At 37.6% G+C, this 26704-nt stretch overlaps 1 protein-coding gene across 2 annotated transcripts in view; it reads left to right on the top strand.

Moving 5' to 3' along the window:
• Positions 1-26704, top strand: part of B3GALT1 (beta-1,3-galactosyltransferase 1) — a 507740-nt gene that overhangs the window by 304693 nt on the left and 176343 nt on the right. The window contains exon 3 of one of the 2 annotated variants that reach the window (XM_078070940.1): positions 26469-26621. The exons of the other annotated variant lie outside the window; for it this stretch is intronic. The gene's annotated coding sequence lies outside the window, so the exon portion shown is untranslated. The remainder of the gene's footprint in view (positions 1-26468; positions 26622-26704) is intronic. 2 annotated transcript variants of the gene reach the window in all.

Genomic DNA, 26704 nt, shown 5'->3' on the forward strand with positions numbered 1-26704 from the left:
GTCTCCATGGGCTTTTGAGCTTTGGACCTCTGATCTAGACAGACCTATTATCCCATAAATGAACATTTTGGACAAATTATTGACCTAATATTTCACAAAATTTTATATAATGAACTCAGCAATAGTCTGAGCATCTTTGGTAATATTATACCTGACCTTTCTATCTATTCGAATTCTACCTATCCATAAAGCCATTTCAAAATGAATTTTCTCCATTAACTTCTTCCTTATCCTAACCCTAATCAACACTAATTGAACACCTACCAAATGAGAGAGATTGGAGTGAGGGCTGAAATACAGAGATAAAAAATACAAGATGTGCCCTCAAAGAGTGCTCATAGTTCAGCAGAAAAGACAGTTATTCAAAATAATAATTACAATAAAATATTATAATAAAATATATTTTAATAATAGCCATCAACTATGGAATATTCTAAGTGCTAGACCAGCTGCCAGTGTGCATCTGTGTATCCACTGTCTCTACTTTGCCGCTGCCACTTGCTCTTCAAGCCACTCCAGTCAGTCCAGAGTCTACACTAGTCTACCGAAACAACTCTGTTTAAGACTATCAACTGTCTCCATCTTCCTAAATCAATTCCGAATCAGATTACATAAACAGGTGGCAAGTTATTAATATGCTGTTTCACAGTTTCCTCATCTGTGAAATTAGGACAATATCAGTATCTACCTTGTATGATTGTATGAGATAATTCAAGTGAGGGTGGATTGTATGAGATATTGTGAGGATTGTATGGGAAAATCCATGTAATCTCTTAAAATAATGTTTGGCAGATAAGAAGGGTACAAACACACTAGCTTTTATTATGATGATGATTACTGTTAAATTATGACTCTCCTACAATTACTAGTCATTTTTGCAGCAGTATTTGACACAAATGGGCATTCCCTTCTTTTTGAAATACTTTCTTCCCTTGGCTTGCCTTTCCTCATGTCACACTCTCCTGGTTTCCCTGTAATGTGACTGGCCTTGGTTTTCTTTGTTGGTTCCTTGTCCTTGTGAGACTTGCAAATATTGGAGTGCTCCAGAGCTTGGTATGGGCCTCCTTCTCTTTTCTGTGTACCCCTCTCCATTATAATCATATCTAATCCATGGCTTTAGAGGCCATCTATGTTCTCATGACTATAACATATCACCATCCCTGACTTTGTCCCTAAACCCTAGGCATGCATAATCCAAGTGTCTTCTCTGCATATCTATCAGGCATCTCCAGCTTGAACCCTTGATTCCCTTCACACATCTGTTTTCCCATTTTGACTCTTTCTCCAGAGGGTCCATTCTCCATAAAGCAGCAGAATGATTTATTTTTTTAAGTTCAAATCATTCAATGCATCTCTGTTGGTTGACTGATTGCTGTGAGCACCATCTAGTTTGCTGACATCCCTGCTGGCGTGTGACAGCTACTCACTCACAGCAGACTCAGGGAGACAGAATTCAGCAGCAATCACTGCTTCCAGCCACTGCCTAGATTTATCATTTGCTGCCAGAATTCCAGAATAAAAAAGAAGTGATCATCACCAAAGATGATTCACCATCAGAGGCTCTACCCAGGGATTTTATTTTGCCCTGAGAACTAGTGAATCTAAGGCTATATCTTATTTTGTATTCATGTACCATAAAAACAGCTGGTGTAAAGAGTGAAGAATTCAGAGGACAAATCACTTGTTAGATTATGTTTATTAGACTAAGTAGTTGATTTAATTCTGATTACCTTGTTAGATTAGTGTGGTGTAAATATAGCCCATCAGAAGATAAACCTTCTTTCAGTGACTCTCAAACTTGTCCTTCCTGAGACCTTCTTTCAAGTCTCTGCTGTCCTTGACACCTGATCTGAAATGGCACTAATCACATTGTGCTCGCTCTCCCCGTTTTATTTGTCTTCTTATTTATTATATATTGATTTGTTGAGCTGTTTGTCACTGCAATTGTTGTGGTGGTTGTTGTTACCTGTCACTTTCCTCAAGAATAGAAGCTCCACAGGAAGAAGGGCTTCATATTTTGTACTCCTATGATATGCCAAGCACCTAAAACATTCGCCTGTATTAGGCATGCAATAAATAGGTATGAAACACATAAATGAATGAATACTATTAATGTGTAAAGTGAATAACCAAATGAGTGCTGTCAAAGAGCTCATCCTGCATTGTTTCTCCACGTAAGACTCTAAGGCTATAGTTATGTGTAAGGATATAAGGAACTTTCCATTATAGACTTGGTTGGAGCTGCAATTTACTTACAGTGTATTTTAAATATGTCTTATAAACCATGGAATGGGTTAGGTTATATGAAAATAATTCCTCAGGTAGTAAGCTTTGTGTATATGAGATTCTCAGTTACAAAGAAAATATAAAACAAATGTACATTAAATCTGTCTTTGGGATTTAAGAGGAAATGATTTATCTACATTAAGAATAAGAAATTCAAAGTTTATCCTCTACTCTTTGTTGATGACTCAAGTATTGTTGGTATATTGTGTCTCTACTTTGGCTGCTATAAATTGCATTTATAAGTGGTATGTAATACAATTGGGACTGGATCAAAATCCTTGATATCCATGATTTATACATTGCCCATCTATTGGCATTGCTGGCCAGGGAGGTGCACTGGCATGACTTGCAATGTCATGTGCCCTTCTCTTGTAAAATATGAGAGGCAATAAAAGAAAAAGTGTGAAATTAAAGTTGCCTATGGAGAATTGGGGTGATCACACTGAAACCCAAATTTGAAATGCTGACCTAGGCACGTGTTGACAGAAAAAGAGAAAGGAAGAAAAAAGTAACAATGCCAAGTTACTCATGTTTTATACAAACATGCCATTCCCCACATTTATTATGCTAAGTGGAAGAGATCCCCACACATACCTAACTCTTCCAAACTCTCCCTTTCATGAGGTTCATATAATTCAGCTTTATCTGTTTAAAAGTATATAAGGTGTGGGTAACTGGCAACATATTTACATACTTCTGAGAACCTCAGATGCCATGTGTAGATTGGTCTGTATTATCATAGAAGTTATCTATGGTTCTATATGTAGTATCCTGTCATCTGCAGATAGTGAAGGTTTTACTTCTTCCTTAGCAATCTGGATGTCTTTTATTTCTTTGTCTTGTCTGATTGCTGTGGCTAGGACTTCCAGTACTATGTTGAATAAGAGTAGTGAGAGTGGGGGTGGAAACAAAAAGAAGTTATCTATGGTTATAGTTCTTGGTGCAAAGTGAACTAGAAGACTGAAGCAGTTGTTTTGAATTGTCTTGTCATTACCTTCATCTCTCTTTCATGTATACACACTGCCAATGACTGTAAATTGGGTGGGATTATCTGTGTGGGAAAAAGAGAGGAAAGGAGCAAAATACAACCCAAAACTGAAGTGTAAAATAAGATAAAAGAGCACAAAATAATCGCTAGAGTCCAAGGTTCACAGTTCTGAAGGTGGTGTTTAGAACTGTTAGCAGTAATTTTTTATTGTTTTTTTTAAGTTTTAAAGTCATTTTATGCAGAATTTTGTGTTTGTTTCCTGAGTCAATAAATACCATACAAAACAATGTAAAAATGGCTACCATTTTCACTCCCCTGCTCCCCCTGCCTGGGGACAATCCCATTTTACTCGGGTTCTCCAGATTTGGTCCAGCAAATGAGATTGAGTGACACTATAGTCCCTCGAATCAAATAATTATTTTTTATCATGTTGATTATTTGTTTTGATACTGGCAGGAGGAGGCAGCCATTGGAATGCCAGTTTTGGAGTGAATCCGTCAAATGTCAGAAAGTCGGATCTAAAATAAGAATGTGTATGAATGGGTTTAATTGAAATGTTTCAGATGAGAGAACAAGGTCTTTTTTTTTTTTAAAGATTTTATTTATTTATTTGACAGAGAAAGACACAGTGAGAGAGGGAACACAAGCAGGGGGAGTGGGAGAGGGAGAAGCAGGCCTCCCGTGGAGCAGGGAGCTTGATGCGGGGCTCCATCCCAGGACCCTGGGATCATGACCTGAGCCAAAGGCAGACGCTTAACGACTGAGCCACCCAGGCGCCCCGAGAACAAGGTCTTATTGGTAGAAAACAAACAAACAAAAAGCCCTTATTATCTGGTTAGATAAAAGGGGGGGAGACTGTTTTCTAGACTTGAAAGGAGTGCCACCATTGATTTGCCTTACATCATTCTCTGAAGACCCTGTACCCCGAGTAACTAAAAGAAATATCTTTCAGGATCACCTATTGGGCTGATCTTAAAAAACATTTTACTGGTTTTTATTCTGACTAATATATTCCTAATAGATTTTCTCTTACACTTCCACATAGGAGCCTTCTTTCTAGAATTTACCATATTGATTTTGTTATCTAAGCTTTAGCACCATTCAGACCCAGAGCCATGTTCACCTAAAGTGCTTAATTGCAACAGAATATTTACTGGAGAAAGTATGAAACTTCACTTTCAGAATATTCTCCAATATGTTTCCCATTTATTCTGAGTACAGAACTACAGAGAGCACTAGGCCAACAGCTTTCCTTATCTTCCACTATAATCCACTCTTCTTGTTATCATGACCACAAATGCTCATCACCCTCATTTATTTTTCATGGTTCTTCTGGATCTTTTCTAGCAATACTCAAAAAAAAAAAAAAAAGAAAGAAAGAAAGAAAGAAAAAGAAAAAGAAAGAAGGAAATTACCATAATGAAACATAATATTTAAAATTCTTAGCAATGTTTTGCATACATTCTTCTCTAGAAAGTCACTAACAGATATAGTATTTAACTATCAAATTATGACCTCAGAAGGGGAAAGCTGTGGACATTATCAGCAACAATAGGCACTGCTACACTGAGAACTAAGTTGTCAACAAGTTTCATAATGCTTCAGTGGCTTTAGAAGTGTTTGTCCTTGTTTTACCCTCGGCCACTACCAGTAAAAATTTATAATTGGGGGCTTGTAGCAGTTGTGAAATATCTGTGTGATTTACCCTCAGGAGAATGGCTTCAAAAACTATAAATGAAAATGCAGAAATGTCTTGTGGGTAAATTACATCTGCCTGGATTCCCTTCCTGGCAAGGGGTTTTCTGTATCTTCTCTGAAGTCATGGCATGTTAAAGTTGGAAGAAAGCTTAGAGATTATCTCTTTTGACTACTTCTATGACAGAAAGGCACCTGAGGCTCCGTGAAAAGAAATGGTTTGTTACAAAGAGTGCATTAAATTTCCCAAGGATAAATTGTGAGAAGCTACTACAACTTCACTGAGTCACCACAGGCCTGCGAGCAGTTCTAAGTGGACCAGGCAGGCTGGGGAAAGAAATAGAGGGCCTCCTTGCTTCAGACTCTTTGGTCTCTCATGGACAGGACCTGAGGTAGCGGCCACACTTGCCTAAATCTGTTTTCTTGCTTAGAAAGGGGAGCTCTTCCGTGGGGTGGGGGGAGCAAGAAGGAACTGTTTTACTGTTTCCCCCACAACTCCCATCTTCTCCTAGTCCCTGACCACCTCCCTTTATCTTTGTCTGAACCCCCAGTATAGCTGCTGACCCAGCTGAAGCTATCTTTTTGTGAGTTCCTGTTTTCTGGGGTTTTTTGATTTGTTTCCCAATTCAACCTCATCCACCAACACATGCTCCAGTTGAACCCATCACCATAGCAGTAGAAAATCAGATACTTGTAAAAATGCATTCAGCAAACAAATCTGAATTGTCACAGTTCTTGAAGCCATTCATTCACTGAGGGTGAGTGAGGACCCATTCAGCCTTGTAAGAAGAAAAAGAAATAATAAAAATGGCAAGGAAAGAAAGGAATAGCATTATACAGGTCAGTGATCATTTGTTAGCTGAATGTAACACTTTTCTGACAGTGAATTGTGGTGGATTTTATTAACAGATTTGTATGGGATCTTTTTTCATCGTTGATAGGAGCTTAAAATATCAAAATTTGATTTTTTGTCTTCTCTTGATTCACTCAATAGGAGTTGTTATGCACTGGGTCTTGAGAAATTTTCTAGAGATCTCCTCTTTGAAAACATAAGTGTACAGCTCATTTGTCTTAGTTTAGTTGGTCTTATTGTGTTGCTTTCGACGCTCAGAGTCCTTATCTCATGTTTTATACTGGAAAACTGCCTTTAATTGAATATATTTTTCTCAAGACCCCGCCAGATAAACCAGCGTACAATTGGACACGAACCTTCTCAACTACACTCAATGTACATCTCAGGGAGAAAGTGGCAACGCTCTACTTGAAGGCACCCCACACAGCTTGAATAATGGGGCAAGTAGGGACCACAAACACATTTACACATAAATTTTCCTGAAAATTCAACTAAACTATATACATTTGAGTTTATATTTCCTATATGGCTCGTATTTCTTACAGCACCAAGCACAGTCTTACACAGAAGACTTCCCTCAAGTCCTCAGAACTGAGCTGAGCATGAATAGGAAAGAAGAGAAGCTGAGGAAGAGAATCATTCAGGAGAAGAAGCAGCTTACTCGCTGGGTGGTATGCTATGGCAGCACTCCTCTGCATCTCATCTCACATCTCTTTCTCTTCATCCTTCTAGTTGGCATACACAAATGCAAGAGGAAAGGCCAAGAGTCTCTCCATTAAATAATGATTTAAAATACTATTTAAGTCATTTATCTATAGCTCTCTGAAACCCTTTGGGGGAGTAATTAGAAGTGGTCAAGCAATGGCTTGCAAATCTATATCTCCTAACCTAGATTCTCTCTTAACATCCTGTCCTGGATATTTGCCCTATAGGAAATCTCCATCCTGATACACTCATGGGATCTTAAACTCTGAGTGTCCAGTTGCACTCATTGTTCATGCCCCAAATCTGGTTCTTTTTCCCCAGTCACTCCTATTTTGACAGTGTTTCCACCATCCTTCTAGTTTTTCATCTTACAAACTTTGGAATCATCTAATAATTTTTCAGCTCTAATTCACCTTTTATAGCTATTGGCCCACCAAGTTTCATGTCCATATAATCGATTTCTTTCAATCTCAGTGTAACCATCCTATCCCCGTGATAATCTTGCCTGAATTACCATCAAAACCTCACAACCAATCATCTTTCTATTATGTTCTCCCATGTTTTCAGTTCATTGTGAATACAATTAAATTTATCTTCTAAAAATCTGCTTTTCTAATATCATAGCCTTGCTCACAATCCTCTAATGGATCCCATCTAGGGTAATATTCAAACTCTCACATCAGCATTTAAGACCTTCATTTGTTTAGTCCTAAACTACATATCCAGTCTTAATTTCTTTCCCCTTACAACATAAACTATTACACTTGACAAAGTCATCACTGTCACATCTATCCTCCCTGCTATGTCCGTCTCATCCTGCTCCTTACTTGCAAGTAATGTCTCGACTCATCCCATCTATGACCAATGCCTACCCATTCCTTAGAATACAATATAAATCCCTTTTACCATATGAAATATTCTCATTCATCTTTAAGCCACAATAATTCATATATTCTCTCTGTATTCACCAGTGAAGGCATCTGACCCTGGGCTTTTCTTTCTTGGGAGGTTTTTGATTACTGATTCAATCTCTTTATTTGTTGTAGGTCTGTACACATTTTCTATTTCTCCTTAAGCTAAGTTGGTAGTTTCCGTGTTTCTTGGATCTCTTACTTTCCTTAATCACATTTTATTTTTCCTTCCATCTTCAGAGGTTAAATCTGAAGGCCAGAGGAAAAATGTCCCCTTTTCTGAAGGTAAATCTAAATGGAAGTACATTAACTAGAGTTAAGCCAGTTTCCTCACCAAAACTAAATGAGACAAGAAAATGTCTTTACCTCCCATATAATAAATTGCCCTTCATTATATATTCCTATCTTTTGAAACAAAATTCCTAAGGAAAACAAGTGTTAGGTTTGACCTCTCAAGGCCTTTCTAGAGCTGTTTTTTTCTAGAAAGCTAAATTGCCCTGAGACCCTAAAGGAGAAGAACATTCAGCATTTTATCCATTGAACTTTTGCTAGAGAACTCACAATACAATTTTTCACATCCTCTTGTCATGTTGCTTCTCCTGAATATTGTGTATCAGCTTTCTATTCGTTTTCAAACATATTACTACAAGAGCAGAAAAGGGGTCTGTGTGTGTGTGTGTGCGCATGTGTGTGTGCACGTGTGTGTAAGAAAGGGTAAAACAGCCACTTTATTTGTGATTATTAGTCACTCTGGTAGGAGGTAGTGTTTAGTCAGGATAGTATTACCCACACCCCAAAATGTCTTCTGATCTAACCTATATCTTTATTGCTTTCTCTATGTAACTATTACCTCTTATAATCTGATCACCTAAATTATCTTTTAGTCTGGGTAGTCAGCATAGATAATAATGCTTCTTCAGGGGAAAGAGGAACACTGCTGAAACACACACACACGCAAACACCAGCTGCTTCTCCAAGTTTATTACTCAATAAGCATTTATTGAACACCTACTATGTGTGATGCATATATTATGTGGGACTACAAGTACATAGTTTGAACAAAGCAGGCTTGTCTTGTCAAAGATTCAGATCATGATTCCTTTTGTCAAAGATCCAGTTCATGAGAATTCTACTTTTATCTCATGCAGAGTTCAGCAGTGCAGTTGAACAAAACAGTTGGAGGCTCACATACCAGTAGAAGTTAAATGGTAATTCAGCAATGACCCCAGAGCTTCTGCTGCCCAGGAAACATTTAATGGTGTTACCCAGGAAGTATCATGACACTGTACAAAGGGGCATCTGTTTGCAACTCTAACCTCAACAAAGAAGCAATTCTTCTTGCCAAAGGGACTAGAATAAATCCCTTCCCTTTGCCCCAGCACACCCCACACCACTGATCCAGCAGAGAATGCTGAATGCTCACAATAGACAGAAGGCTGCAGGATCAACCAAACCAACAAGAGCCACACCAGGGGTTAACAAGGAAAGTAGGAAGCCAACACTTTGCTGAGCATATTGGGGGGAAGCAAAACCGTGAAGCCATTGATGCAGTCTTTTCCCAGCACAATCTCCACAGCCAAGTGTAATATAATCTACCAACAGCTCAAAATGCAGAAATGAGGAAGCAGCTGATCTCAGAACAGACACCCTGGGAAAAGAGTGGCCCTGGCTACAGAAAGGAACATCAGCAGAGCCAAGGCTGGACAAGCTTGTTCTTGCTTTAGTGGTGTGAAATTGTGGCTAGACCCAGCATTGAATTCCAGCTTTGCCATTCTCCTGCTGTGACATTGTGTAAGTCACTGAACCTCCCTGAAGCTTAGATTTTTTGCCTGTAAAACAAGCTTCCAAGATTGCGAGAATTAGAGAAAATGAATATGAAGTAGGCATTCAATAAGTGGCGGAACTTCTTTTTGAAGCATGTATTCAATCATCACAAACGAATCCCTTGATACGTCTCTTAAAGTTCCAAGAGGTCTCTTGCTGTTAAGAGTCTCATGTCAGATGTGGATGCCTGCATGACAGATGCCTTTTAAATGGCTTATTTGTGCCTAAATGCGGTACACCTGATGATGCCCTTATCACCTATTGATTCTATGTTTCCGTCTCCTTCACATCTCCTACCTCTGTCCCCTCCATCCTAGAAGCTCTTTGGAATCAGACCCACATCTCATTCATCTTTGTCCCCAGTGATGTCATACTTTTTACACATAGTAGGTACTTGATACAATTTAATAATATGTATGCCTCTTTTCTATCATTTTGTGCCATATTTTCATACATTTTTCACTTGAAAAGCCAGGTCATAAGAAAAGCAAAGTAGTTTATGTGTGCATGTGTGTATGAACAAGTGTATTTATGTACATACCTGTGTATATGTCTGTGTGTGGAAAATGGGAAACCACCTCAACACCTTCATTAATAGCTGGGTGTCTGCACCTGTGAAGGATCTGTGGCAAATACCTTTTCTGTTTACTGAAGGGAATGCCTACAAATGGGACTTTTAAAAATATTTATATATATTAAATGGTAATAATAGTAAATGTATGTGAAGGAGACTGCTATGCTTCAAAAATAAAATGCAGCCATTTAATCTCTTTGACTATATATGTATTTATGTCCTGAAAAGCATTTAATACAAGTAGGTCTAAAAAGATTAGGATTCAAAACAGCAGATAGTTACTCAGTTGTGGCCAATGTGGACATTCACCATTGTGCCTCATTTTCTATTCATTGTTGCTAATTTTAGTCTTCAGGCTCACATATAGCAATTTTAAAACTCTGAAAATTCCATGAGCTCTTTTGTTAAAACCCAGCCTCGCTCGTGGTGAGCTCACTGTTAATTATTTTTTAATAAGTAGCTTTACTCCAGCATCCCAGAACCTGTTTGAGCTGCCAACATTAAAAGATAGAAACTACAGAAAGAGCAGCAATATCTCTCTGGAATTACAGAATTATCAAGCTTCTGAAATACAAAGGCTGCCAAAGTCAGCAGGCTCAGCTTCCCTCCCCAGCGTCTCACATGCTCTACCAGGTGATTCACAGGAGATGTGACAGCCTCGGCCTCCTAATAGGTGTCCCCAGTAGCTGACCAGTGCTTGCATGCATATTGAGGGCCGATGCTTGAGTCTCCTTGAAACTACATGAATGAAAGTATTGAAACTTTCATTCATGCCATTTGAGTAGCCAAAGTCTGTGTTTACCACTACAGCCATTGTCCTTGTGGGAGTTCATCAGCCGGTTCCCTCTAGTCCCTCCTTGCCCGGTTCATCACTACCCCCAGCTTTCCAAGGCCCCCGCCATGCATTCTTAGAGGCTTATGAGTGATTATCCTGGGCCACCGAAATTAGAGCAATCTACTGATGGTAGATACAACTTAAGACTTTCTCATTTGTCTGTGGAGTTGGTGGGCAAGTTCTTGGGTAGCACTCCTGCTGGGCAATAAACAGGTGATACACAGGCTGGTTACTTGGACGGGCAGTAAGTGGTAGTCAAGAATGTGGTCTCTGGAGTTAGGTTGGCTGGGCTGGTTGACATCCTGGTTTCAGCACGTACGGGTTGTGTGATCTTGGACATTTCACTTTTTGTGCCTCTGTTTCCCTTTTCATAAAATGGAATTAATAATAATAGTACTTATTATAGGATTCTTGTGAGGATTAAATGAATTCACGTGCATAACTCATGTAGACCACATGGCATTTAAGAAATACTTAATAACAATACTAACTGTATTAACCTCATCAAATAGAGCTGAGAAGAACAAACCATATAGCTCCTTATTCTGCTCTGTTGGCAAGCTATGATGCTGGCTTTTCAAGCTGAACTCTGAGGTCTTACCCTGTGAAATCTTTGCTAGTCTTTCTATGTCTCACCTCTCCCAGTCCAGGAATGAGTTAGAAGTGGGAGCTAAAAATTTACTTTGCAAGTCTGCATCAGAATTTTCTCTAACTAGACCAACTTTTTTTTTTCTTTTTTAAGTTAAGACTTTGTTATTTTTTTTACTCTCAGGTCCTGTAATGACATCTTTCATATTCCTTCAGCCCCAAGTAACTACCCACTAAATTAGTGGGTAGAGGCACTAATTAGTGCCTCTAATTGTCTGGGGAAGATAGAGAAGACCGCCATAGTAGAATGGTGAACAAATTCCATGAACAAAGGAAGGCAAAGGAAATTGGTTCCTATTCTTGGAAACAGTATTCTGTCATATATAACTGGAACTATATTTCTTGCCCAGATATTTATGCTAATACTTATTCAAGCTTACTTAATCCTAAAAAACTTTACCATACTCAATGAGATACACAGATCACATTTGAATGCTACCAAATGATTGACTATACATGTTTTTAAGTTAGAGCTTAAAACAAGCAAGAAGACTAACAAAGACTACTTAGCTCTGTAACCTAGAAATCTCAACATTCAAGCCTAAGGCAGGCTGCTGTGCATTGTGATTTCATAATATAACTCAGGAGAGTAGAAATTATAAGCTCAGTGGAAGAAGGTGAGCTTTCAAATCTTCAAAAGAAAAGTAAAAGTGAAGAATTATCCCATGCATTTGACCTGGCCAAATCACTGTCTTTTGTTTCTCGAACCACAAACTACACTGACTAAATTTGATTATGCAGTCTTGAAAAATAATAATTTAGGTCCTGAAAATCAACATATTGTGACACATGTATAGAAATTACAGAATCACATGGAAATAAAATACCACCTTAACAAGGGAGCTCAGAAAATATATTTTGGGCACTGAAAATTTTATTTTGGGATGGGAACATGAGAATACATTTAAAATTGTTTATCGACAGTTGGTAAATCATTTTTTTCCATTTTTTTCTCTGCATGGTACAGATGGGAAGCTAACATCTTCCAAAAGCATTTCTCAGTTATACATATGTGTAAATTAGCCTGTGCAAATTACAAGTTTTCTTTGTCTGCTTTATTAAATCCTGTCAAAGCTGTTATTAAGACTGATTTTATATTGTCTGGTACTTGTGAAAATTGACAATGTAGGTTTGTGAGTTAGTCACTCCAAAAGACTTCTAAATATCTGATCAAATGTCAGCAAAGTAATGAAAATGCCTGAGTGTATAAATATCCATGCTCACACACCGTTAACATTTTCATTCATATAAATACAGTACACATTTTAGAAAGACTCCCTACGTGGGGCAGCCACGCTGGAGCTCCTGTCCCCCTGATAACACAGACAGTGAGTTTCACTGTAGGTTTAGATATGATAATGACAGTTTAGTGGACTTAGATAACCCTGCTGTCGTCCTCTATTCCCATCCCATAGACACCCTCTAGTTTATGTGAGAGAAGAATGTTAGGTTCTCCAAAACAGTAAAGATCTTCAGACTGACAAACCACTTAACCACCATTCCTCCTGCCCATAATTTCCCCATTCAAATGGTGTCCTCTCCAAGTTAGAGTGGAGCCCAGTTTGAATTTGAGAAGTTAATCACTCGAAGGTCTTGCCCATGATTCAGCGCATAGGTCTAATCACACAATGGATCCATGGAGACCTTATGACAAAGAGCAAAAACAAGCAAAGTAACCACAGCAAATACAAGCAAAAGCTCATAGTCAAACAGAGAAATTTTCAGGGTCTGACTTTTTTTTTCTTTTAGAATTGCGCTTAGCAGAGTTGAATTTTCTTGCACAGTATTAACAACTTTTTCAATCCTCTTCTATATGCATTTCCCTTAAAATTCTAAGGAATCTAAATTTAAACCACTGTGATATTAAGGAAAAAGAATTGCACTTCAGTGTGTTGTGCTTCAAGCATGTAATTGGAAAGAAAAAGGCATCAAAAATGAGAATAATGACAAGGCATTCAGGCGTTGAACTGGCATATTTAAAAGTTGTGACTTATACTGAATTAGCCATCCTAAAGTTTATTGTTGGTGCAGCAAAGGGAAAACTGACTATGGTGTATAATCTATACAGAATTTGACCACATTCACTTAATAAATACTCAATTTTGGCACTTCTTTAATAGATGTGCTGTCTGGATTTTAGAGAGGGATGGAAGCCTAAAAAATCCATAGATCTCTTCTCTAATACCTTAGAGAAAGATAGGCTTTCATAAGTGCTTCCTGAGAACCTGTATTTGTTAAGTACAGTGCTGGGTGCTGGAGATACCACAGTGAAGAGGATGGAGCTCACTCTCTCGCGAGGGAGGCAATAAGTAACTCAGAACGAGTACAATAATGGGTGGCTCAGTCGTTAAGTGTCTGCCTTCGGCTCAGGTTATGATCCCAGGGTCCTGGGATCCAGCCCCCATGTCGTCAGGCTCCCTGCTCAGCAGGAAGCCTGCTTCTCCCTCTCCCACTCCCCCTGCTTGTGTTCCCTCTCTCGCTGTGTCTCTCTCTGTCAAATAAATAAAATCCTTAAAAAACAAAAACAAAAAAAGCATCCTCGGTTAGTTCCATATGCTTGTTTATAATTTATTTTTTTAATATTTTAATTTTGGGGCATTATCAACAGTTGTTCTGTTGTTCTTTGGTTCAAAGTTGCAATGTAAATACTACGGGGTAGTTCGATATGTATAAGTAGACAGAACCCTTTTGGCAAGTGACGAGTCAGACGAAAATTTCAATATTGAAATCATAGGAGATAAAAATATTGGAATTTTATCAAAATAAACCACAAGGGAAACTTTAAAAATTGACACTATGCATATTAGAAATTTTCTTGTACCACAACTGTGGAATATTTATTTTATGTATTATTTCTTCAACACTGTCTAGAAGACCTTGGTTCCTTGGACATTTGCATAATTATACAGATGTGGGAAAAAATGTAAAGCAAAATAATGTTTTCAGTGGAATTTGGGGCAGTGATGCAAATACTGGAAAGTGCATTTGTGCCGGGTTCTGTCTTCTTGCTCTCTTCCCAGCCTATGGTAAATGCAAAAGACCATTTCTGAAGAGAACATTTTAACCCCTCCAGGTGGAAAATACGTCTACAGTCTGATGTGCATTGCTTATGTGAGGGCTCTTTTACAGGGAGACACTAATGATCTTATAACCCTACCAGATCACCAATAATTAAGTTTTTGGGCATTTCAGGGGGAGATAATCTCCTCCCTTCTACCTACAGTGGAAAAAAAATTCAGTCCTACCCTGGAACCAGAGCCTCCACTGTGAATAATGTGAATAATGACTAGTAGTGATGGTTTTTCAATTCCAGAAGTGAGTGGTACCCAATTCTAATTTTTATCCCAGTTTCAAGAAGTCTGTCTTGCTCTGAGTCTGGCCTTTCTGAAGAAAGTTATTTTTTGGAAAAAACCCTTGGCACACCACTGTCCTCCATATCATTGGCCCATCTCCAGGTAGAAGGTCCTCCTATTTGTAAGCTAAGTGACATTTCATAAACATAGCAATGCTCTTCCACAGGGAAATTTGAAGTTTATGCAGCATTTTTAAAAGTGGATTTTATCACTTGAGCATTTAGACCTTTCTCTTCTTATAGCTGTTCCTACATCATAACAAAGATTCAAACCCTGGAAGTTATTACAGGAAACTGCCTCTAATTGTTGTTTTGTTTTCTCTCTTACTTGTGTGGTTCTCTACTTTATGGGAGTAATGGTGGGTACCATGGAGTGTACCTGACCTGTGTTTTAAGGGACCACAGACAGTCCAGTAGGTCAGGGAACAATGTTAATACAGTTCAGATACAGTCAAGTGAGATTCAGTAGAAGGAACAAGCCTGCTGTTCTTTACCGTTCCAATGGTATCTTGAGAAAAGATTCTATTATTGTGATTTGGCTTTTCTGGTCTCAGAAGCCTGAGTACTTTCCATATTCTAATTGCTTGCATACTATTTCTAGAATAATTCATGAAAGAAACTATGTGAATTAATAGCTATGAAGAATCTTTCAAAATACAATTTGTCAAAATCTGGATCTTCTTCTCACTATGCATGTGAGTTTCCCTGTGGCCAGAAGGTGTTGGCTGTTAGCCTCTGTTAGCAGACTTCTAGGGACCCACCCGTATTTTATTGAATAAAGGATACACTGATGGTGACATTATCTTATCAGAAGATTTTTATGTAACTAAAGCATGACTGCTACCTGGCTAAAGGTGACTGCACGATGCTTTGCACTGTAAGGTAAACTTTGTTTCAGAAAGGTTAAAAAGTGAAAATATGTGCACCTGACAATTGATGAAATACATAATGAGGGAGAATTTCCTGGATTGCTCCATCACATTTAAAGATTTGATAAATAGCCTTTGAAGAATTGCTCCTGATAGTTTGTCATTGTTAATACAATCTGTGGTCTTCAGATGTGTGTTTGATCAACTGGAAGGAAAGGAAAGGAGAGGCTACCATCTCTGGATTTTCTTCATCGTGCAATGGAGCTTAAATTCTCAGTGCAGAATGGGCATTTACCATCATCACTCAAGCTACGAAAGAAACTAATTGAATAAGTGGGAAAATATTCCTTCAAATCTGGGAAGCAATGTTGTCACCCTCTTGTCCCTCAATTACAATGTGTGAAATCTCACTAGTATTTTATTGAAGATGCTTTTATAGCTCTTTGTGTTTCATTAAACCCCGAAGCAATCTTTATAATATACTATGGCAGGTGCTGAACTGCTGCTTGAGTTACTCTATGGAAAGACTTCTCTCTAGCCCCAGGAGGACCAATCTGTACGGTTTGATTTCTTCAAACCAATGAAAAGTTCTGTCTGCTTGGAATACCATCCACCCATTCAAGTGCCTCTAAGTTTTTCTTCTCTAGCAGGGTTTCTCAATATTAACTGCTACTGACATTTGGGACTATGTCGACAAGAGCTATCCAGGGATCTGTAGGATGTTTGGCAGAACTCTTAGCCACTAAGTGCTAGAAGTACCTTCTCTACAAAAGTAACAATCAGAAATGTCTCCTGATGTTACCAAAGGACCCTGAGGGCCAAAACTGACCTGGTTGAGAACCATTGTCCTAGAGTGCTCTTTTTTAAGCTAGAGATACCCTGGAAGGATAAGGTCAGATATTTCCAGAATTGGTTCACACCCATATAATTATGATGATCTGTAAAACCAAACGGTGGACTAGCCAGGAGTTATATAAAAGCAGTAAAACTGATGCTTTCAGCTTAAAGGATTCAATATTGCAACATGAAGCTACACTATGAGATAATTTAGTGTCAGAGGTGGGTTTGAAGACAGGCAGGATGATGGCATATACTGCTTTTTCTCTCAATTTCTGTAAGGGAAAAACTAAAACTTTCAGATATGAGGAAACAGCCAAAAGCGCACCAAGTCAGGGTTATTCATTGTAGACTGTTTTGATCCTATGTATATTTTTTTATGTAATTATATCTATTTTCCAATGATAGCTATTTTTTTATTTTATTATGTTACATTAATCACCATACATTACATCATAAGTTTTTGATGTAGTGTTCCATGATTCATTGTTTGCATATAACACCCAGTGCTCCATTCAGTACATGCCCTCATCTTATGTATATTTTTAAGAGGCAGTAAAAAATTAAAAGTTTTCCATAAAGAATGAAGACAAAGAACAATAAGAAATTGTAGTATAATTCAAGTGAAAATATTATTAAAATAGCACTACTCCTACCCCATTAGTGTTTTGCTCCCATCCACATGAAAATATTTGTCACCCAGATGCTTCCCCAGAAGTACATCTTCTTGTATATAAATGGCCTTATTCTTTAGTATTCCTTTTTTAAATTTTATTTTATTATGTTATGTTAATCACCATGCATTACATCATTAGTTTTTGATGTAGTGTTCCATGATTCATTGTTTGTGCATAACACCAGTGCGCCATTCAATATGTACCCTCTTCAATACCCACCACCATGCTAACCCATCCCCCCACCCCCCTCCCCTCTAGAACCCTCAGTTTGTTTCTCAGAGTCCATAGTCTCTCATGGTTCCTCTCCCCCTCCGACTTCCCCCCCTTTATTTTTCCCTTCCTACTATCTTCTTCTTTTTTTTTTAACATATAATGTATTATTTGTTTCAGAGGTACAGGTCTGTGATTCATCAGTCTTACACAATTCACGGCGCTCACCATAGCACATATCCTCCCCAGTGTCTATCACCCAGCCACCCCATCCCTTCCACCCCCCACCACTCCAGCAACCCTCAGTTTGTTTCCTGAGATTAAGAATTCCTCATATCAGTGAGTTCATATGATACATGTCTTTCTCTGATTGACTTATTTTGCTTAGCATAATACCCTCTAGTTCCATCCACATCATTGAAAATGGCAAGATTTTGGTTTTTTCATGGCTGCATAATATTCCATTGTGTATATATACCACTTCTTCTTTATCCATTCATCTGTCGATGGACATCTTGGCTCTTTCCATAGTTTGGCTATTCTGGACATTGCTGCTATAAACATTGGGGTGCACGTGCCCTTCGGATCACTACATTTGTATCTTTGGGGTAAATACCCAGTAGTGCAATTGCTGGGTCATATGGTAGTTCGATTTTCAACTTTTTGAGGAACCTCCATACTGTTTTCCAGAGTGGCTGCACCAACTTGCATTCCCACCAACAGTGTAGGAGGGTTCCCCTTTCTCCACATCCTTGCCAACATCCGTCGTTTCCTGACTTGTTAATTTTAGCCATTCTGACTGGTATGAGGTGGTATCTCATTGAGGTTTTGATTTGGATTTCCCTGATGCTGAGCGATGTTGAGCACTTTTTCATGTGTCTGTTGGCCATTTGGATGTCTTCTTTGGAAAAATGTCTGTTCATGTCTTCTGCCCATTTCTTGATTGGATTATTCTTTGGGTTTTGAGTTTGATAAGTTCTTTATAGATTTTGGATACTAGCCCTTTATCTGGTATGTCATTTGCAAATATCTTCTCCCATTCTGTTGGTTGTCTTTTGGTTTTGTTGACTATTTCCTTTGCTGTGCAAAAGATTTTTATCTTGATGAAGTCCCGATAGTTCATTTTTGCCCTTGCTTCCCTTGCCTTTGATGATGTGTCTAGGAAGAAGTTGCTGCGGCTGAGGTCAAAGAGGTTGCTGCCTGTGTTCTCCTCTAGGATTTTGTTGGACTCCTGTCTCACATTTAGGTCTTTCATCCATTTTGAGTCTATTTTTGTGTGTGGTGTAAGGAAATGATCCATGCTCATGGATTGGAAGAACTAATATTGTGGAGATGTCAATGCTACCTAGAGCAATCTACACATTTAATGCAATCCCTACCAAAATACCATCAACTTTTTTCAAAGAAATGGAACAAATCATCCTAAAATTTGTATGGAACCAGAAAAGACCCCAAATAGCCAGAGGAATGTTGAAAAAGAAAAGCAAAGCTGGTGGCATCACAATTCCGTACTTCAAGCTCTATTACAAAGCTGTAATCATCCAGACAGTATGGTACTGGCACAAAAACAGACATCATAGATCAATGCAACAGAATAGAGAGCCCAGAAATGGACCCTCAACTCTATGGTCAACTAATCTTCGACAAAGCAGGAAAGAATGTCCAGTGGAAAAAAGACAGTCTCTTCAACAAATGGTGTTGGGAAAATTGGACAGCCACACGCAGAAGAATTCTTTAGTATTCTTTACGAATTCAGTACTTCGCTATCACAGCCATGATTGCTCATGGTTTCTTTTTAAAAGAACTGTTTTAAAAATATGTCAAAACAAGAACTGCATTCATTTTGCACATAGAGAAAAAAATTTCCAAGACTTTGCCAAAGAAAAGTACTGGTCCTAATGCTGTAGTGTGAAAAGCCAAGTAGGTGATCACCTGCAGGAATCAGTGCTCACAGGACACTAACGTGGAATGACATCCTCTCTCCCGTGAATTATTACAATAGTCCATTTACTAGTCTCCTTGCTTCCATCTTGCCCCTTAAAGGTTATTCTCTCCACTATAACAGACAGAGCAATCCTGTTAACCATCATGGAGATCATGTAAATCCTCTGTGCAAAGCACTTCAATGGCTCCCCCTCTTACTTAGGGATAAATGCTAAAGACCGTAGAATGGTCTACAAGGTCCCATCTCTCTGGTTTCATCCTCTCTTCCTCTCCACCTCGGTCAGTCCACTCCAGCTACATTGGCCTCCTCAATGTTCTGAAATCACCAGCTCTACCTCAGACATTTTGTACCTGCTGGCTTTTTTGCCTGCAGTGCTTTTCCAAGGACTATATATGCATGTATATATGCATCAGTCCCTCATTTCCTTCAAGTCTGCTTTAATGTCTCCTTTCCAGTGAGGTTTCCTCCGACTATTTAAACTTGCTATCTCATGCCCCTCCCCATGCCACTGCCCTTCTCCTTCTCCATTTTTTCCCCCCATAACGTGTGTCTTTCTAATATATTATTTTCTTTTTGTTTTGGTTTATATTCTCCACTCCTCCTGAGAATAAAAACAAAATTCAGTGAAGACAAAGATTTGTTACTATTTGATCTCCTATTATATCACAAAAGCCTAATAAAGGCTATTGATATATATATGATTCTGAAATCTTATTATAAAAATAAGTAATAGGTATGAAAATCAAAATTATTTTCAAAGTATAAATTCAAAGACCATGAGGTTTCAAGATTTCTTGATACTCGATTTTTTTGAAGGATGGAGTTTCAAATTATATTTGATATGGTCTGTTTTGAATCCTTATTACCGTAAAAGACAGCCATCAGTCATGGAGAGGAATAATTTATAATTCAAAGAATTTCTCATTATGAAATATGGAATGTATTAAATGTTTTTTAAATCATTGTGTTTCTGAAGTGGATATAAATTTTGTGGAGAAATGCCAATGATTAGATTATTATCACTTGAATCAAGTTGATGAAAAAAGGATGGATCTAAAATTTATTCCTTTAAATATTTTATTTATTGAAAACACACTATGAGAGGATAACTAATTTATTATTAATATAATGCAAAGGCAGGAAAAGATCAGTGTCCCAGCTCAAGCCTTCAGGCAGAATGTGTTCCCTCTTACTTGAGAGAGGGTTGGCCTTTTTTATTCTATTGAGGCCTTCAGCTGATTGGATGAGGGCCACCCACATTAGGGAGGCAATCTGCTTTACCGAGTCTACAAATTAAAATACTGTTCTCATCCAAAAATACTCTCACAGACACACCAGAATAATGTTTGACCAAATCTCTGGATGCTGTGGTTCAGTCAAGTTAACACAAACTGTACTATCATATTGTGTTCCAAATTTCTTTACAATTTAAGTATTAAAGATTTTTTCTAATAATGACTTTAGAATAAAACTACACACGTCTTCATTGTCTTCAAAAGTAAAAGCAGTATGTTGTTTATTATGTGAAAGAAATATTTCAAAAACTTCTTGGGATAATATCAAAAATATATCTTAAAAAAATCTCTAAATGTTTCTCTATTGAAAACCCTCCATTGAAAGAAGAATGCAAATTCAGAGGAGGTTTATGACAACTGTAAGAGTGCATTTCTGTTTCATTGTAAAAAATGGTATAGATGTAACATTTCTTTTCAAAGGAGGGACTTCCATATTATTAAATGTTATTTTCATTTTTTTGTACAGTGTTTGAAAGGAAATTATACAAATTTCAGAACTACCTTCTTGAAAGAATGACAGTCAAATATGTAATGGCCCCAAAATAATTACATTCCCTCCACTTTGATTTTCTCAGAACTCCACAAAGCTCAACTTCTCTATGAGCATATTCTCTTCAGTGCTCTATTTGTTCAACTAAGAGGTTTTTTTTCTCTTTTATTTTTTTATCTGTTGGTGACTTTAATCAACTTTTTAACAAAATTCCAGTGTAGTTAACATACAGTGTTGTATTAGTTTCAGGTGTACAATATAGTGATTCAGCAATTCTATCCATTACTCAGTGCTCTTCAAGATAAGTGTACTCTTCATCCCCATCACCTATTTACCCGTTCCCCTACCCATTTCCCCTCTGGTAACCATCTGTTTGTTCTCTGTAGTTAAGAGTCTGTTTTTCTGTTGTCTCTTTTTTTTTTTTTTTTCCAGAGAGCTTTTTTTCATGAAATCTCTTGGTGTTGGAGTTACCATAAGCTGCTTTAACTCAGTTAACCCTACAGAGAAAACTGGGTCTTAGTTTCTTCTCTGTATTGCTCAGTAATATACTCAAACATCATAGTGGGGAAAGAGACCCTGTGACTTGACACTAAAGCAAGAGTTGATATATATGTGGCAGTATTCAAAATACTTAACAGCTGCTAAGTCATAGGCACCAACCAATCAAAACACATGCCATAAATGTCACTACTTGGATGTGCCTGAAGTTCTCAGTGGAATTTTGGAAGCTGTTGGTACATAAAGAAACCAATAATGTCTACTAATTTAATCATGCCTATACAAATGTCAGACATTCTTTGGTATGTCCTCACATTTTTGCATTTCAAACTCTGATTTGTAGAACCTAAAGCTTCCTGAGGATATAATAGTTTAAAAATGGTGTTGGCATTGTTGATGAATTTATAATGGAAATTGATATTTTATGAAAATATTTATTCCGAAGTAAATAATACATCTGAAAATTTTTAACCTAAAATTTCTCAGAAAGTCTTGTCAAAAGACAAATAGATACTATTGAGAATGGGCTAGGAGTGTGTGTGTGTGTGTGTGTGTGTATGTGTGTGTTGAGGTATCTGGTTGGTTCTAATAAAGGTACACAATAAAAGAAGCCCAGCCCTCAGAAGCCTAAGTTAGCAGTTGGGAAATGTACATACATAAAGAATTAGAAAACTAGATCAAATGTGGTGATTCCTGTAAAGAGACATGGGAGGATGTCTGGAGCATCTAGGGGGAAAAAGATCCCTTTGTAATGGAAGACCTCAAAAAATGCTTCTTGGACTAAGTGATGGCTTAGAGTATGAAAGGGAAAGAGGAAAATGAATGAAAAAGCAGGCTTTCAATTATCTTGTTGTGAGCCATAAATGGTTAAATAAGGTACTGTATTTGTTAATGTGGAGTACAAAGAAAATTAAAAGAAAAAGTGCTATCCCAGGTAGAAAATAATTAGATCCTAAAATAGGAGAAACTAATACTAATTCTTATGGGAGATCAGGGTAATTCTTGCTAGATTCTGTGATCCTGAGAAAGAGTAACTGCTGTTAATCAGATTATGTTCTGTAGTCCTTCCCATTTACTCCCAATAAGCCCAGTACTAAGGAATACTCTTGAAAAGAATTAGCACCTTGCACACTATCTTGCTCATAGTGAATAAATATTTTCAAAATACGTATTTATAAAACCAAGACAAAAATCCTTATATTGAAAACCCAAAAAGGGTCTAACAAATATTTTTTTCAAGATACCAAATTGCCTAATTAGAATTCTTAATAGTTACAAGAATTCTCTACTTCAGAATTATCTAGTTAGATATTTAGAATATAATTAGATATTATGATCTAGTTAGTTATCTAGGAAAGCCTTTTGGGGTGAACCATTTCTAAGGACCTCTGAATAATCAGAAAATGTGTCCCCCTTATTACACTGCTGAACAAAAATTAAAAAGTAATGACTGATTATTGTAACATTTGCTTTGCTTGATTAATCCTAATAGGTAAATTAGAAGTTAGATATTAACTAGTCCCTAATTAAGCTTTGCTATTCTATCTATTCATGGAAATTATTGTTTTAATTAAAGACACAACCGCAGTAAATAGCAATAAGTGGTCTCAGGATCTACGTGAACTGCCAATTACCAGGATTTAGTATATATTGGACACAATTAATATTGGTGTTAAAAGAGGAAGGAAATTTACGTTAATATTCAGGGCCTCTAGAACAGTGAATCAAATATTTTTACTTGTTAAGATGATGCCTGCCAACAAGCTGTTCAGAAATACCCATTAGAGTTATAAAGCAAGAATTTATCTTAGTTTATGAATGGAAAGTTCATGAGTAGAAAGCATGGTTTCTATCTCTCCCTCTCCCTGCTTCCTATCCTATTATAGATACACATCTTTTCTTTATTTTCTTTGCAAAAAATTTCATAAATGTTCCAATTTATTTTATGTAAGCAAAGAGTAATACTTAGAAATGTACTTGTAATGTAAAATGATCAGTTAGCATGGGGCCACATCTGGACTAAAAAATACTTTGATGCAGCCTCTAGAGAAGCTTTTTTCAAGTAATAACGAGCACATGAAGTAACCAAGAAGTCCATGCTGAGTTCAATTTGTTCAAAGGTATATAGACCCAGGTTGACTCAAAAGAGTTTACCACATCTTGCTTTGGACATATACAAATGATATGCTGACAAATGCATTATTGATAAACTGACACAAAGAGATGAAAGACCAGAGAAGAAAATCAAGGTTTGTCTGTTTTTCTAAGAAATGGCTATTTTTCAGAAGGATCTGTATTTTGACTATGTTTCCATGCTGGCAAATTTGGTATATAATGAATAGGTGCATTTTTGTTATTTTATGTATAAAAAATATATTAGCAAGTTATTGAGAACCATTTGCCTCCAATACAAAAAGGCAGAGTTATATCACTTCCTGAATTACTTCTGGCTGCATGTCAAGACAAGCAGCTAACATGGGACCTGATGCTGGAAGTATATTTTCCCAAATTGCAGACATACAATAACCTCAAGCATCTTGCCCAGGACCGTGGTACAGACCTGCCAGATGAACCCCCTGCACGTTGATGACTGGGCCTTTGTGTGGCATGCACACAAGGGTCTTCTTGCTTTTGGAGCACTTTATCAACCCCCTTTTCCACAGCATGTGAATAAGAGTGGCCTCTGCTTTGAAAAGTTAAAGTTGAATCAAGAAATGAAATTGATTCCCTATCCACTATAGTGTAAGAGAAACCAAGTGGTTTGAAAATGCTTTTGTGTTACTTTGACACATTGACTCTCAACCCTGTCATACTCCAAGCTCCATTTTTATAGCAAATATTTTATGAGATATCTTTATTTGCCTCAAAGAAATTTCAATATAACCTACCTGCACAGACTATCTCAAAGAAACAAATACAATGCCCTAGATATAAAGGAAAAATATATAAATGCCCTAAAGCACAACTTCAGTGGGTGACATAATGAAGTAATCCAACACTTGCATCTATCCCGAGGTAGACTCACCATGGGCTCATGGTGAATGTGGCAGCTTCAAAGGCTGACTGATACAGGTGAGTGGATTGGAAACTCAAACGCCAAGAGCAGTGTTACTGCCTTGTGATGCTATTTTCCAAAACAGTGAACAACTCCTGGCAAATAAAAAACCTGAACAAAATCATTTTTCCTCCATACACACAGTAGTTCCATTCCTGATAAAGTCAGTGTATATTAAAACCATGCCAAAAATACTATGCATTTTACCTTGTGTAAAAGTGTTAGGTTACAGGCTTCTGCAGTTAGACTCAGGTGTTTTACTTTCATGCATATATGAAAGCCATGGAAGATGGGCAACTACTTTGTACATGGCAAGGTGTCTTGCATCCCTGGCCTCCACCCACTAAATGCCAACAGCACTCTGTTTTCATGGCAACCCAAAGCATCGGCAGAGATTCCCAGAACACCCGCCAAGGGGTGGTACCAATGGTGTTGAGGGCTGTGCCTGGCTCTCACCACAGCACGTGATCATTCATCACTTCTGCCCCGCCCCAATCCTGGGAAAGCCTAAACTATGCCCATACTGACTTCCTGTCCATCAGAATAATTCCTAACAAGTCCAACATGAGAAGTAGTAAAAAAGAAATTTATCCCCAAACTCTTTACAAGTTTGTTCCCACAACTATGTGAAGAAAAAAATGTAAATTTTAGAAGAAGCAGTAAGTACTGATAGTGAAGGGCTTATTTATAAAGTGAATATATGAGGGCTCTCAGTGCTAAAGGTCCTGAGTTGTTGGGGAAATCCCTTGTCTAGTTTTTTCATATCCTGCTTCCCAACTTCCATCAATTAATATTTATAAAATGTTAAGAACAATTTCTGTTTACGTTGTAAGTGCTATGTATTCTTTGTATTTCCAAGGTTATTCCAAATTCCAAGAAAATATTCCCAAAGGTATTCCAAAATTCAGATCCGATCATATTTCTTCCTTGATCAGAAGCTTCAGTGGATCTTTTTTGTTAAAATTCAAATAATATTTAAGGAGCAGATCCTTTTCTTCAAATAAAAATCTTACGTGGAAACACAATCTATGAAAGAGATAAAAGCAGTTCTGCTCTGGTTAGAACTAGGGAAGGGCCAGGCACTGTGACCAGGCCCCCATCTGTTATCTGCAGTCATCTCTCTGAGATGTTTCCTTCACACAGCGAGATAATCAACCTCTTCATCCTTTGAGTTCCCATCACGCTCTGTTCTGCCACTCATCACAGGTTTCATAATGGCCACTGACATGGGCCTATGGCTGCAATGGACCAGGGGCTTTTCTAATCCCTTTCGTGTTTTAACACAAGTCTTCCTCATTATAGCCTGATGACATAGGTATTAACAGTGTCCCCATTTTACAGATAAGGAAACTGAGCCCTCCCGCAAAAAAAACTAAACAACTTTTCCAAGGTTGTTTCTGACTAGAGAGTGGAAGCACCACAATCTGAATTTAGGAAGTTAGCTTGATCAGATTACCACACCTTCTTATTTACTTTTCTGACATTTGCTGTCTTTTACACTGGCAACTCCCTAAAGTGTCTGTCACATCTTACTTATCCTCTTCTACCTAGCCCTCAATAACCCTCAAAATATGCTGGTGAAAGAATCAAAATGAGTTTTTTCTCCACGTGAGAGAGTTTAACTCAAAAATTCATGGAATGTTTATTGACCTTCCTAGAACAATTGCTCTTTTCCCCTGCTTTCATTATCTTCTTATAAATGGATAAAACTAGCAATGTCAGACCACAGTACAGCAGCATGCAGCTCAAATGGTAGCAAATATGGAAAATATTTAAAAGTAATTCAATTAGCAGATTTATAATTGTTTTCTGAACCAACTTTATGTTAATACAGTCAATATCCTCATTAAATAAGAAATGTGTTTCATGTAATATATAGTTTTTGTGTTGCTATATTAAGTGTTTTTTTCTGATCCTAAAGGAATCGGGGTGCCCAGGGAGCCATCTGCTAAGCATCCAACTCTTGATCTCAGCTCAGATGTTGATCTCTATGTTGTGAGTTCAAGCCCTGCGTTGGGCTCCACGCTGCATGGAGCTTGCTTAAAAAAAAAAAAAAAGGTAAAACAAGGAACCGGTATGTTTCTTTTTTCTATATCTTTTTTAATTTCTTTTTTTAAATTGAGATATAACTGATATATATCATATTAGTTTCAGGAG

This window comes from Halichoerus grypus, chromosome 4, assembly GCF_964656455.1.
Source record: "Halichoerus grypus chromosome 4, mHalGry1.hap1.1, whole genome shotgun sequence".
NCBI lineage: Eukaryota > Metazoa > Chordata > Mammalia > Carnivora > Phocidae > Halichoerus > Halichoerus grypus.